We start from the raw sequence: 12,772 nt of genomic DNA on the forward strand, positions 1-12,772 counted from the left end.
ACACTTAAAGATCCCATGTCATGTTTTTTTTCCCAGTTTCGTAGTCTATACTAAGGATATATTTGATAATAATAAGGGTTGTGCAACACCCATAACATAATAGTGATAAAATATCACCCATATCTTGGACCCCGCTCACAAACCGGAAATGCAGACGGCTTAGTTTGAGATTCGCCCTTGTGAGTAGCCCCCGTCCATTTGCAGATCCGAGGAAAGATATAGACTGTTCTCTAGCTAAAATCTGCGGGAATCAATCAAAAAAAACACTTTGGGCACATATATGAGGCACAAATAGCACTGTAAGAAGGTAAAAGCTCTGAAAAGTCGATTTCGCATGATATGGGACCTTTAAGTACATAAAAAAGTCACTAAGTAAACGATGCCACCCGTTTACTTAGTGCGGCCAAGATTCAAGTGACGCATCTTTAATGGCATTTCAAAGCTGCTCCAACTCTTTCCACTGTAATTATGCGAGTCTTTTCAGGTCGTGAAGAAGAAAAATGCATTTCCTAAGGTAATTTCCAAAGAATATGAAGTAATGTGGCTTAAAAGGTTTTGTCGGCGGTGACATTTTGCCTTGTTAGAGCAGGGCAAACTCCAGATAACATTAAAAAAAAGCTTAAAGGGCTCAGAAAGTGTGACATGAATTCAGAAGTAGAAGCAGCAGGATATTACAATGGTAAATAATTTTACTGCATGCTTGTGTCCATAGAGATGTGATGGCTTTGCCTGGAATGTTCCGCAGCATGATATTAAACGCATCCATCTCACATTTTGTTAAATTGCAGGCGTTTTATTGCTAACTAATGCTGGATTTACTAAGTTCTGACATAAATTCACACTGGAACAATCTCACTTCTAGGAATTCTTACTTACAAACTCGAGGAACATTTCAGAACCCCAAGTTTATCTGAGTCAGAAAAGCCAACATGTGCTCCCTGAGTTTGGATAAAGTTTAATGTCTATATGAAGGTTCTCCTGTTTTTCTAATGATGACTTTGGTGGTATCGAAGCTGTGGTAAATATTTATCATAGTTTTACTTCTGTTAAGTGGCAGTTTCTGAAGACATTTTGAAAAAGAAAACATTAAAATGACAGGTAGAGCTGTCGTTATAAATCAGAATCCCTCTGTGATGTCATCAATGTGCGACGTTCCATTGAAAACAGACAATTTATGCTTAACTGACTCACGTTTCTGACAGTTTAAACAATTATTAGACGAAAGAAAGGTGTTATATGGTATTATTGTCCGTCAAATCATGACTGTTGTGTCATTTATAGGGATTTTTGCTCTTGTTTACAGTCTGGTTGCTAGGTAACAGTTGTGGAATTATCTCAACCAGGAAGTATTGTCAATTGTCAACCGATCACCACCTGGTGGTGAGTTGGATCCGCTGGCGGAGGAGGAAGCCGGACAGACTTGGCAGACCCAAGCGCATTGTGAGGGTCTGTTGGGAACGTCTAGTGGAGCCCTCTGTCAGTAGGGTATTCAACTCGCACCTCCGGGAGAGCTTCTCCCATGTCCCGGGGGAGGCTGGGGACATTGAGTCCGAGTGGACCATGTTCTCCGCCTCCATTGTTGATGCGGCTGCTCGGAGTTGTGGTCGCAAGGTCTCCGGTGCCTGTCGTGGCGGCAACCCCCGAACCCGGTGGTGGACACCGGAAGTAAGGGATGCCGTCAGACTGAAGAAGGAGGCCTATCAGGCCACTCTGGCTTGTTGGTCTCCAGAGGTCATCGACGGGTATCGGCAGGCCAAGCGAGCCGCGGCTCGTGCTGTCGCAGAGGCAAAAACCCGGGCCTGGGAGGAGTTCGGGGAGGCCATGGAGGAGGACTATCGGTCGGCACCAAAGAAATTCTGGCAAACCGTCCGGCGCCTCAGGAGGGGGAAGCAGTGTCTCATCAACACCGTTTACGGTGCGGGTGGAGGCCTGCTGACCTCGACTGGGGATGTCGTCGGACGGTGGAAGGAATACTTTGAGGATCTCCTTAATCCCTCAGTCACATCTTCCGAAGAGGAAGTAGAGACCGGGGACTCGGAGGCTGGCTCATCCATCACCCAAGCTGAAGTCACTGAGGTTGTTCGCAAACTCCTCGGTGGCAGGGCTCCGGGGGTGGATGAGATCCGCCCAGAGTACCTAAAGTATCTGGATGTTGTAGGACTGTCTTGGTTGACACGTCTCTGCAACATCGCGTGGCGTTCGGGGACCGTGCCTCTGGACTGGCAGACCGGGGTGGTGGTCCCTCTGTTCAAGAAGGGGGACCGGAGGGTGTGTTCCAACTACAGAGGGATCACACTCCTCAGCCTCCCGGGTAAGGTCTATTTACTGGAGAGGAGAATCCGACCGATAGTCGAACCTCGGATTCAGGAGGAGCAGAGTGGTTTTCGTCCCGGTCGTGGAACACTGGACCAGCTCTATACCCTCCATCGGGTGCTCGAGGGTTCATGGGAGTTTACCCAACCAGTCCACATGTGCTTTGTGGATCTGGAGAAGTCTTTCGACCGTGTCCCTCGGGGTGTCCTTTGGGGGGTGCTCCGGGAGTACGGGGTCCGGGGCCCTTTGCTCAGGGCTGTCCGGTCCCTGTATGACCGGAGCAGGAGCTGTGTTCGCATTGCCGGCAGTAAGTCAGACCTGTTCCCAGTGCATGTTGGACTCCGCCAGGGCTGCCCTTTGTCACCGGTTTTGTTCATAATTTTTATGGACAGAATTTCTAGGCGCAGTCAGGGGTCGGAGGGTGTCCGGTTTGGGGACCACAGGATCTCATCTCTGCTGTTTGCAGACGATGTTGTCCTGATGGCTCCATCAAACCCGGACCTGCAACATGCACTGGGACGGTTTGCAGCCGAGTGTGAAGCGGCTGGGATGAGAATCAGCACCTCCAAATCCGAGGCCATGGTTCTCGACCGGAAAAATGTGGCTTGCCCTCTCCAGGTGGGTGGGGTGTCCTTGCCCCAAGTGGAGGAGTTCAAGTATCTCGGGGCCTTGTTCACGAGTGAGGGAAGGATGGAGCGTGAGATTGACAGGCGGATCGGTGCAGCGGCTGCAGTGATGCAGTCGCTGCATCGGACCGTTGTGGTGAAGAGGGAGCTGAGCCGAAAGGCAAAGCTCTCGATTTACCGGTCGGTCTACGTTCCTACCCTCACCTATGGTCATGAGCTTTGGGTAGTGACCGAAGGAACAAGATCGCGGATACAAGCGGTCGAAATGAGTTTCCTCCGCCGTGTGGCTGGGCGCTCCCTTAGAGATAAGGTGAGGAGCCCGGTCACATGGGGGGAGCTCGGAGTAGAGCCGCTGCTCCTCCACGTCGAGAGGAGCCAGCTGAGGTGGCTCGGGCATCTGTTCCGGATGCCTCCTGGGCGCCTCCCTCGGGAGGTGTTTCAGGCATGTCCCACCGGGAAGAGGCCCCGGGGAAGACCCAGGACACGCTGGAGAGACTATGTCTCTCCGCTGGCCTGGGAACGCCTCGGGATCCCCCCGGAGGAGTTAGAGGAAGTGTCTGGGGAGAAGGAAGTCTGGGAGTCCCAGCTCAGACTGCTGCCCCTGCGACCCGGCCCCGGATAAAGCGGCAGAAGATGGATGGATGGATGGATGGAGGAAGTACAATTGGAAACTTTTTTTAAAATGGTCACACTGGGGACAAATAGGTAAAAGGTTTAGTCAAATCTGAACTATCAGTACGTTTTGGTAAAATGTCTGTATGTGTGTGTAATGTGTGTGTGTGTGTGTATATATATATATATATATATATATATATATATATATATATATATATATATATATATATATATATATACATATATATATATATATATATATATATATATTTACATATATGTGTGTGTGTGTGTATATATATGTGTATATATATAATATACATACACGACCACTGCTCCAAAGGACTCTGCGCACAGAAAAATACACAAAATAAAAATCCAACCAGAATTGAAAATAAACTCAACACAATTTGGTGTAAATCAAGTCTTTTCACCTGCCGCTGCCGTGAGCCACAACTTGTACAACACTGACATCTGCTGGCGTAAATATGGAACTGCACCAGCAGCTGTTGTGCTCTTTCAAACTGATGTGCAGAAGATAACAGCAACACAAGCACATGCAGGGCTTTTATGTGCATTTTAGGGACTTTGAACATTGACTGTGGTTGTACAAAAGACATTTGTTAGTGATGAGTAAAGTGAAGCTTCATGAAACAGCAAAACATTTGAACAAAATGTTTCGAGGCTTCTGTTTATTAATTTATAAAAAATTGGAAAAAAGAAAACAAAGTGAGACCAAAACACAAGTAGACATCAACTTAACACGAACAAAATCATGGCATAATTGGATTAAAATAGTCTATTAAATTTGTCCATTTCCAAATTTTGTCCGAATGTCATTTTATCCATTTGTCACGATGTCAGTCCATTCAACTTTCGTTCATAATTTCCTCCATCTTGACCAAGGCCCCAGTTCCAGCTGAAGAAAAACACCCCTGCTGATACTGATGATGATGATAATGTCACTGTTGTGCCATATTTTCTCTACTTGATGTCTTCACTGTGTTCCATGGTATATCTAAAGCCTTGGAAATGATTTAGTACACTTCTCCTGACTGACACCTTTGAACAAAAATATCAGTCAAAACTGTATTAGGGGTTAATTAGACACAAATTCAAATGACGGCAGGTGTATTGACTCCTATTTTACATGCGTTTGAATGTGATTGGTTGATTCAGAACACAACCACATCCCCAGTTATAAGAGACTCTGCACATTTGTGCAACCTCATTATTTTAGCTTTTCATGTTTACTCCCCCCTCCCCAACTTTTTCCCAGTGGAAAAAGTTCTGAAATTATTTATCTTGGTGTAATTTATTACATCACAAAACCTTGCATTTTAACAGAGGTGTGTAGACTTTATATACATTGTATTTTTCCGTGGGACACTAGAAGATCTTTCACTAATTAATCATGCATGGCAGTAGCCCTTATAATGGACGGGTGCGTACCTATATTCCCCTGTACCTATATTCCCCTGTACCTATATTCCCCTGTACCTATATTCTCCTGTACCTATATTCCTCTGTACCTATATTCCCCTGTACCTATATTGCTCTGTACCTATATTCCCCTGTACCTATATTCCCCTGTACCTATATTCCTCTGTACCTACATTCCCCTGTACCTATATTTCCCTGTACCTATATTCCCCTGTACCTATATTCCCCTGTACCTATATTCCCCTGTACCTTTGTTCCTCGGTACCAAAATGGGAACATTGTCTATGGACGGGGGAACGACGGTTCCAGGAAACAACGGTACCTGATATTTTAAAGAAGGTCCCAGTATTCCCTGGAGCCGCAATGCAATAGGGGAACAGCAGTACAGAGAAACATAGGTACGTGCATTTACAGTACCGCTTTTCCCCCGCAACTGACGCATAACAGTAAAACTCATGTGGCCTATGGACTGTATTTGTTCTGTTGTTTAACGCTAATGAGAGGCTTGAATAATTTATAACTTATAACTCCGCTTCAGTTGTTTTCTGCATGTTGTTGAGTGTCGGCCTGTTGTCTTGAATCCCAAGGTTCCATATCCCCAATAGTTGTGCATAAATGTATGGATTTACAGCATAACATAACTTACAGCAGCATATCCAGCCATGGTGCAGGTCCTGTTGGTAATCGACGCACAAGCACAGTGACTGTGCATGTCCGTGTTTATTCATTCCATTTTATTTTTATTCCATACTCTCGCACTTATTCCAGGAGGTTTGTTTGTGTATAGAGGATTTTCAAACGATCCACGAATAGCAGGGCATTCAGAGAACGGATTGGATTGAAGCTTCACGCTGCGGACGCTTTGACTGCAGTAGACGTGCTCCTTTACGCATTTATGGATTTTTTTTACAACTTGCTATTATTGTGCCAACACCGCTTGGCACAATAATAGCAAGTTGTAAAAAAATACGTAAATAGCACACCAAGAGCAACCTAGAGCCACCTAGAGCCCGGTTTTACTCGCCTCTGACAAGTGAACAGCTCAGTCCACTAAAGTCTACCAGGCGCTTGAGGAGAAGCACTCTGTGGTAGTACATCCCTTTGTTTATCCTGCCAATAGGATCTACATTTGACTAAAGTTGAAATTTGAGCTCCATTTGGATGTGTGCATCCATAAGCAGGACCGTTTTTCTGGCCTCCTGAACATTTGACCTCACAGGCTCACAGAAGTTCTCTTCCAGAGGCAGGACTCTGTGACCTGCCACAGTCTTCCCCGCATCATGAAAACCATCTGTGACATGGTCTGTGGGAGACAACTAGCTCATCAGGCTGTATTTCACTGGCAGGTTGGAGTTCAACAGACTCGTCATTGGCATGTCACTAAAGATATTTCTTTGGTTCTCTAATCGGTTGATCTTTTTAAGCTTTGCCAAAGTTCCCAATACCTCTCTCCAATCCCCCCCGCACACGGCTTATCACAGGCACATGCTTTTGACAGCTGAGCAAGCCATCTTCTGAACATCTTTGTATTCAGAATCCAATACATTGACCAGTGGTGGAAGACCTCCAGCAGTTTTAAACTCTGCTCCACTAAAACCTTCTCCACATTTTGCTCATAAGGCATTTTGAGTTGTCTGAGCTCTGAGACACTCTGGCAATACATTTTACAGCATTGGCTGTGATATATGGCAGTGTTGGACTGAAAATAAATTCCAACAGCTGGGCCAGACCTCAACCTTTGTGAATAAACTGATAACACTCACTATGATTTAATCAGTTAGCAACAACATCTAAGAAGTGAGCATGAAGGTCATGAAGGTCATGAAGGTCATGAAGGTCATGAAGGTCCTTTCTCTTAAGAACATCTACAAGCTTTTCAAATCCTTGCTCATCCCTAACGGTAATACCTGTGTCTTTATCTGTTGTGATATTCTGAAGTATTTTCAAAGCCATTTGTTGAAATACAGGAAATTCTGATTTTAGCTGGGCCAGAAGGTGGGGTATGCCTTCAAGTTCAAGTATGGCTGAGCGACTTGGGTAATGCTGAATATGATAGTAAATGATCTCCAGTGAGTTTTTACAGTCAGAACGGAAGATAAGTTGAATCACAAGCAGCAAACCATTATAGTCCAAGATCTGTGCTTTACTGACAAAATCCACAGACAGTGAAATCAAGCACAGAGTCCTCAATTCCTGAACCACTGTCTAAATTGTCAAAAAATGTATGGAATTATGCTTGATTTCTTCAGTTCTTCTTCTGTTTAATGTTCACTGCTTACTGAGTTTTGCATTCAACATCGCCTTCACTGGGTTCTTTCATCGTCTTCAGCTCTTTTAGTAGCTCCAGCTCAAGGGTTAAGATCTCGTTGGGTTTTTTGTAACTGATTATTAGAGTTTCGTTGGCATGAGTAAAACTTAGGGCATCACTGTTCAGTGGAAGCTGGTTGCGGTCCAGATCAGCAATGATAAACTTCTTATAATACTTTTTATTTGTGGTTTTCACTATTACACATCTTTCAGACGGCTCCACAGAAACACTGAAGACATCCTGAGGGTAAGGAAGGTTGCGGATTCTCCACTGAAAACTGCTCTTGGTGTCTTTACGCATAAATAATGGATTTGAGTTGTTTTCTTTGATCTCAGCATCCAAGGAATCAACAGTAAAAGGCTCTCCAACCTCTATCTGCCACTGTGGAGACACAAAAGCTCCAGGGGTGCATTTATGTCTCCACTTTCGCACAAGGAGCTCGTCAGTATTCACGTCATATTCCTCTGCCATTTCGTCACCATCTGTAAAGACGAATAGCACTTTTCTTTTTCCATCATGAATTAACACTGTTTTCTTAGACAACTTTAGCATTTCAAGCCAAGTTTCAACAGCACTCCTTAAACCTAAAGGGTTTTCTCCACTTCTCGCAAACATAACACATTTCATGGACCAGACTGTCTAACGTTACTTAAATGAGGCTAACACTTTGCCTCAACTCAGTGTTGTTGTTGTTGTTGCTGTTGCTGTTGCTGTTGTTGCTGTTGCTGTTGCTGCTGCTGCTGCTGTTGTTGTTGCTGCTGCTGTTGCTGCTGCTGCTGCTGCTGTTGTTGTTGCTGTTGTTGCTGCTATTGTTGCTGTTGTTGTTGCTGCTGCTGCTGTTGTTGCTGCTGCTGTTGCTGCTGTTGTTGCTGTTGTTGCTGCTGCTGCTGTTGTTGCTGTTGTTGTTGTTGTTTTATGGCGGTTGGCATCCAATTGTTGCATTACCGCAAGACTTTATTCCTCAGACTTTTCGTAGTCCTCAGACTGTCGTAGTCCGTAAAAGTACTCCTTCCATTGCTTTGGTGTTACAAAGCCCATGAGGTCATGATATGTCTTTGTGACTAGAATAGTTGTTGTTGTTGTTGTTGTTGTTTTTGTTTTATGGCGGTTGGCATCCGAGTGTTGCATTACCGCCAGACTTTATTCCTCAGACGTTTCGTAGTCTAGACCAACCGGCTTTATTCCAGGGAGACTCTTCTTCATCTTCCTCTCCTTCCCTGACGCTCGGTGCTTCCACCGTACAGCTTTATTCTTTAGGCTTCATTCTATAGGCTTTAATATTTCCACTGATGTCGCTGCTTGGTAGCCGTGCGTCCACGAGACTGGACGAGGACAGGAGACCACCCCCACCCCCATCTCGTCACTCCGATCACCCTGACTCCCCAAAAGCAGACCCCCATCACTCCGACTCCCATCTAGCGCCTCTAGCCTGTTCTCTATATCTGCCCAATCAAGCTCCTTTGTTCCAAGGAATCTCCCTGCAGCTCCAGCAATGATCCCGATCACCTCAGCTCTGCCCCGAGTCCGAGCAGCACAGTTTACAACATCCACCACAAAGAGCACAAAATCCTCTCTATCCACAACCAGGGCATTCTCATCAATTCTGGAACCCGCACACTTGGGACCTCCACTCTTGAAACCTTCACACTTCTTGGGAGCCACGCTGGCCTTTCTCATTTCGCCCTGGCTGGGAGCAGCGCTGGCTCCTCTCTCTGTATTTACTCTAAACTCGCCACTTGAAACTTTCCTGACTGCATCTGCATAGGATATACCCTGAGAGACCTCCATTCTATGCACCTCAGCAGCTCCCCTGCTAAACCTGCATCCCCGTAGGCAGAGCTATGTTCTTCCCCACAGTTACAGCACTTCAGTTTTGCTCCCACGTCACACCTCCCATACTCGTGATCTCCTGCACATTTACCACATCTTTTCCTCCCTCTACAGACCGCTGCAATATGCCCAAAGCGCTGGCACCCAAAGCAACGCAGGGGCGGTGGAACACATGGCCTAACGTCATGGCACATGAACCCAATGAACACCTTACTAGGCAGGCACCTCCCTTCAAGTGTTACCATTACCGACAAGCTGTCACATCTTACCCCAGACCGGGTCACCTTCAACCGCCTAGCGTCCACCACCGTAGCTCCCGTCAAATTCTCCTTAACTTCATCCACAGACGTCGCCGTAGGGACACCTACGATAACTCCTCTGACCGTGTTTCTTTCAGCATCAGACACAAGAATGTCCTTTCCACCCAGACGTTTAGTTCCAATCGTCTTCCGTTGCTGAGCCGCGTCCTTGCACACGACCAGCAGCGAGCCATCTCTAAGGACACTCGCACTCTTGATCACTCCCACAGCTACAGTTAGGCTCTTTGACAATGCCACTGAATTCCACTCCTTAAAGGATGCACTATCCTGTGCAAGCTTTATTATCACCTTACAGTCTCTGCTCTCACTCCGGATATCAATAGCTTCAGCCTCATCCTGCTGCTCATTCCCAGAACCCTCGGACGAGCTAAGGGACTTTTTACGTTTCCGGGCACGTGCAGCCAGAAAAGGCTGCTCCTCCACGCCGTCCAGAACGTCTTCGACCACCGATCCACTCTCCTCCGCCATCTCCCGTCTCTCCAGACCGGAGACTTTATTCCTTAGGCTGTTGTTGTTGCTGTTGTTATTGTGAAGTTGTTGCATTACCGCCAGACTTTATTCCTCAGACTTTTCGTAGTCCTCAGACTCTGTCGTAGTCCGTAAAAGTACTCCTTCCATTGCTTTGGTGTTACAAAGCCCATGAGGTCATGATATCGGTTGTTGTTGTTGCTTTTAATGGCGGCTGGCAGTCAACTGAAAAGGTGCATTTACGGCCATCTACTGCAGTTGTACGTCTTCTGTAGTTCTGTCCCCCAACCCCAAGTTGTTGTTGTTGTTGTTGTTTTATGGCGGTTGGCATCCAAGTGTTGCATTACCGCCAGACTTTATTCTTTACAAAGCCCATGAGGTCATGATATGTCTTTGTGACTAGAATAGTTGTTGTTTGTTTCAGAGACCAACCGGCTTTATTCCAGGGAGACTCTTCTTCATCTTCCTCTCCTTCTTTGACGTTCGGTGCTTCCACCGTACAGCTTTATTCTTTAGGCTTCATTCTATAGGCTTTAATATTTCCACTGATGTCGCTGCTTGGTAGCCGTGCGTCTACGAGACTGGACGAGGACAGGAGACCACCCCCACCCCCATCTCGTCACTCTGATCACCCTGACTCCCCAAAAGCAGACCCCCATCACTCCGACTCCCATTTAGCGCCTTTAGCCTGTTTTCTATATCTGCCCAATCAAGCTCTTTTGTTCCAAGGAATCTCCCTGCAGCTTTAGCAATGATCCTGATCCTTTCAGTTCTGCTTTGAGTCTGAGCAGCACAGTTTACAACATCCACCATAAAGAGTACAAAATCCTCTCTATCCACAACCAGGGTATTCTCATTAATTCTGGAACCTGCACACTTGGGACCTCCACTCTTGAAACCTTCACACTTCTTGGGAGCCACGCTGGCCTTTCTCATTTCGCCCTGGCTGGGAGCAGCGCTGGCTCCTCTCTCTGTATTTACTCTAAACTCGTTACTTGAAACTTTCTTGACTGCATCTGCATAGGATATACCTTGAGAGACCTTTATTTTCTGCACCTCAGCAGCTCTTTTGCTAAACCTGCATCCCCCGTAGGCAGAGCTATGTTCTTCCCCACAGTTACAGCACTTCAGTTTTGCTCCCACGTCACACTTCCCATACTCGTGATCTCCTGCACATTTACCACATCTTTGCCTCCCTCTACAGACCGCTGCAATATGCCCAAAGCGCTGGCACTTAAAGCAACGCAGGGGCGGTGGAACATATGGCCTAACGTCATGGCACATGAACCCAATGAACACCTTACTAGGCAGGCACCTCCCTTCAAGTGTTACCATTACCGACAAGCTGTCACATCTTACCCCAGACCGGGTCACCTTCAACCGCCTAGCGTCCACCACCGTAGCTCCCGTCAAATTCTCCTTAACTTCATCCACAGACGTCGCCGTAGGGACACCTACGATAACTCCTCTGACCGTGTTTCTTTCAGCATCAGACACAAGAATGTCCTTTCCACCCAGACGTTTAGTTCCAATCGTCTTCCGTTGCTGAGCCGCGTCCTTGCATACGACCAGCAGCGAGCCATCTCTAAGGACACTCGCACTCTTGATCACTCCCACAGCTACAGTTAGGCTCTTTGACAATGCCACTGAATTCCACTCCTTAAAGGATGCACTATCCTGTGCAAGCTTTATGATCACCTTACAGTCTCTGCTCTCACTCCGGATATCAATAGCTTCAGCCTCATCCTGCTGCTCATTCCCAGAACCCTCGGACGAGCTAAGGGACTTTTTACGTTTCCGGGCACGTGCAGCCAGAAAAGGCTGCTCCTCCACGCCGTCCAGAACGTCTTCGACCACCGATCCACTCTCCTCCGCCATCTCCCGTCTCTCCAGACTGGAGACTAGCTCTTCTTCTTCTTCTTCTTCTTCTTTGGTGTTTTGTTGTTGTTGTTGTTGTTGTTGTTATTTTATGGCGGTTGACATCCGAGTGTTGCATTAATGCCAGACTTTATTCCTTAAAAGTTGTTCTTCCAGTGCTTTGACCTCCAGTGCTTTGACAAAGCCCAAGAGGTCATGAGATGCCTTTGTCATTGTATCCTATAGTTGTTGTTGTTGACTTCTATTCTTTACTCTTTTTCTTCTTTGGTGTCGAGGTTGATATCCAAATGTTACACTGCCGCCACCTGCTGTAGTTGTACACATTAGACTTTATTCTTTAGTCTTCTTCTTCTACTTCATTCTTTGTTGTTGTTGTTGTTGTTGTTGTTGTTGTTGTTTTATGGCGGTTGGCATCCGACTGTTGCATTACCGCCAGACTTTATTCCTCAGACGTTTCGTAGTCCTCAGACTCTGTCGTAGTCCGTAAAAGTACTCCTCCCATTGCTTTGGCGTTACAAAGCCCATGAGGTCATGATGTGTTTTTGTGACTAGAATAGTTGTTGTGTCAGAGACCAACCGGCTTTATTCCAGGGAGACTCTTCTTCACCTTCGTCGCCCTCTTTGACGGTCTGTGCTTTGGAAGTACAAAGCCCATGAGGTCATGGGACGTCTTTGTCGTTTTATCCTTTAGAAGTCCTTCTTCCATCACTTTGGCGTTTCTAGGCCCATGAAGTCCAAGCGCGTTAGAACATCCTCTTGCTCCTCATCCTCGGCTCAGTCTCCAACACCCCCCACCTCTATAAACGTTTACCCAGCCCTGTGCTACATAAGTAAGCAACCACAGCCTGACACAAACCCTGTGACTGGATCGCCAGAACGTTCCGCAGATTGAACTCCCGCCCATTATTCCGAAACCACAAGGCCAACCCGGCCCTTTCCCTATCATAAGCCTCACAGCAAATCAGCACATG

At 46.4% G+C, this 12,772-nt stretch overlaps 1 pseudogene; it reads right to left on the bottom strand.

Annotated features, from left to right (window-relative positions):
- Positions 1–7,270: 7,270 nt before the first annotated feature.
- Positions 7,271–7,903, bottom strand: LOC140362972 (protein DPCD pseudogene; annotated as a pseudogene).
- Between the last annotated feature and the right edge of the window lie 4,869 nt (positions 7,904–12,772).

Source organism: Eucyclogobius newberryi, unplaced genomic scaffold, assembly GCF_026437365.1.
Source record: "Eucyclogobius newberryi isolate DKJ021-1_F unplaced genomic scaffold, fEucNew1.0.hap1 SCAF_17, whole genome shotgun sequence".
Classification (NCBI taxonomy): domain Eukaryota; kingdom Metazoa; phylum Chordata; class Actinopteri; order Gobiiformes; family Gobiidae; genus Eucyclogobius; species Eucyclogobius newberryi.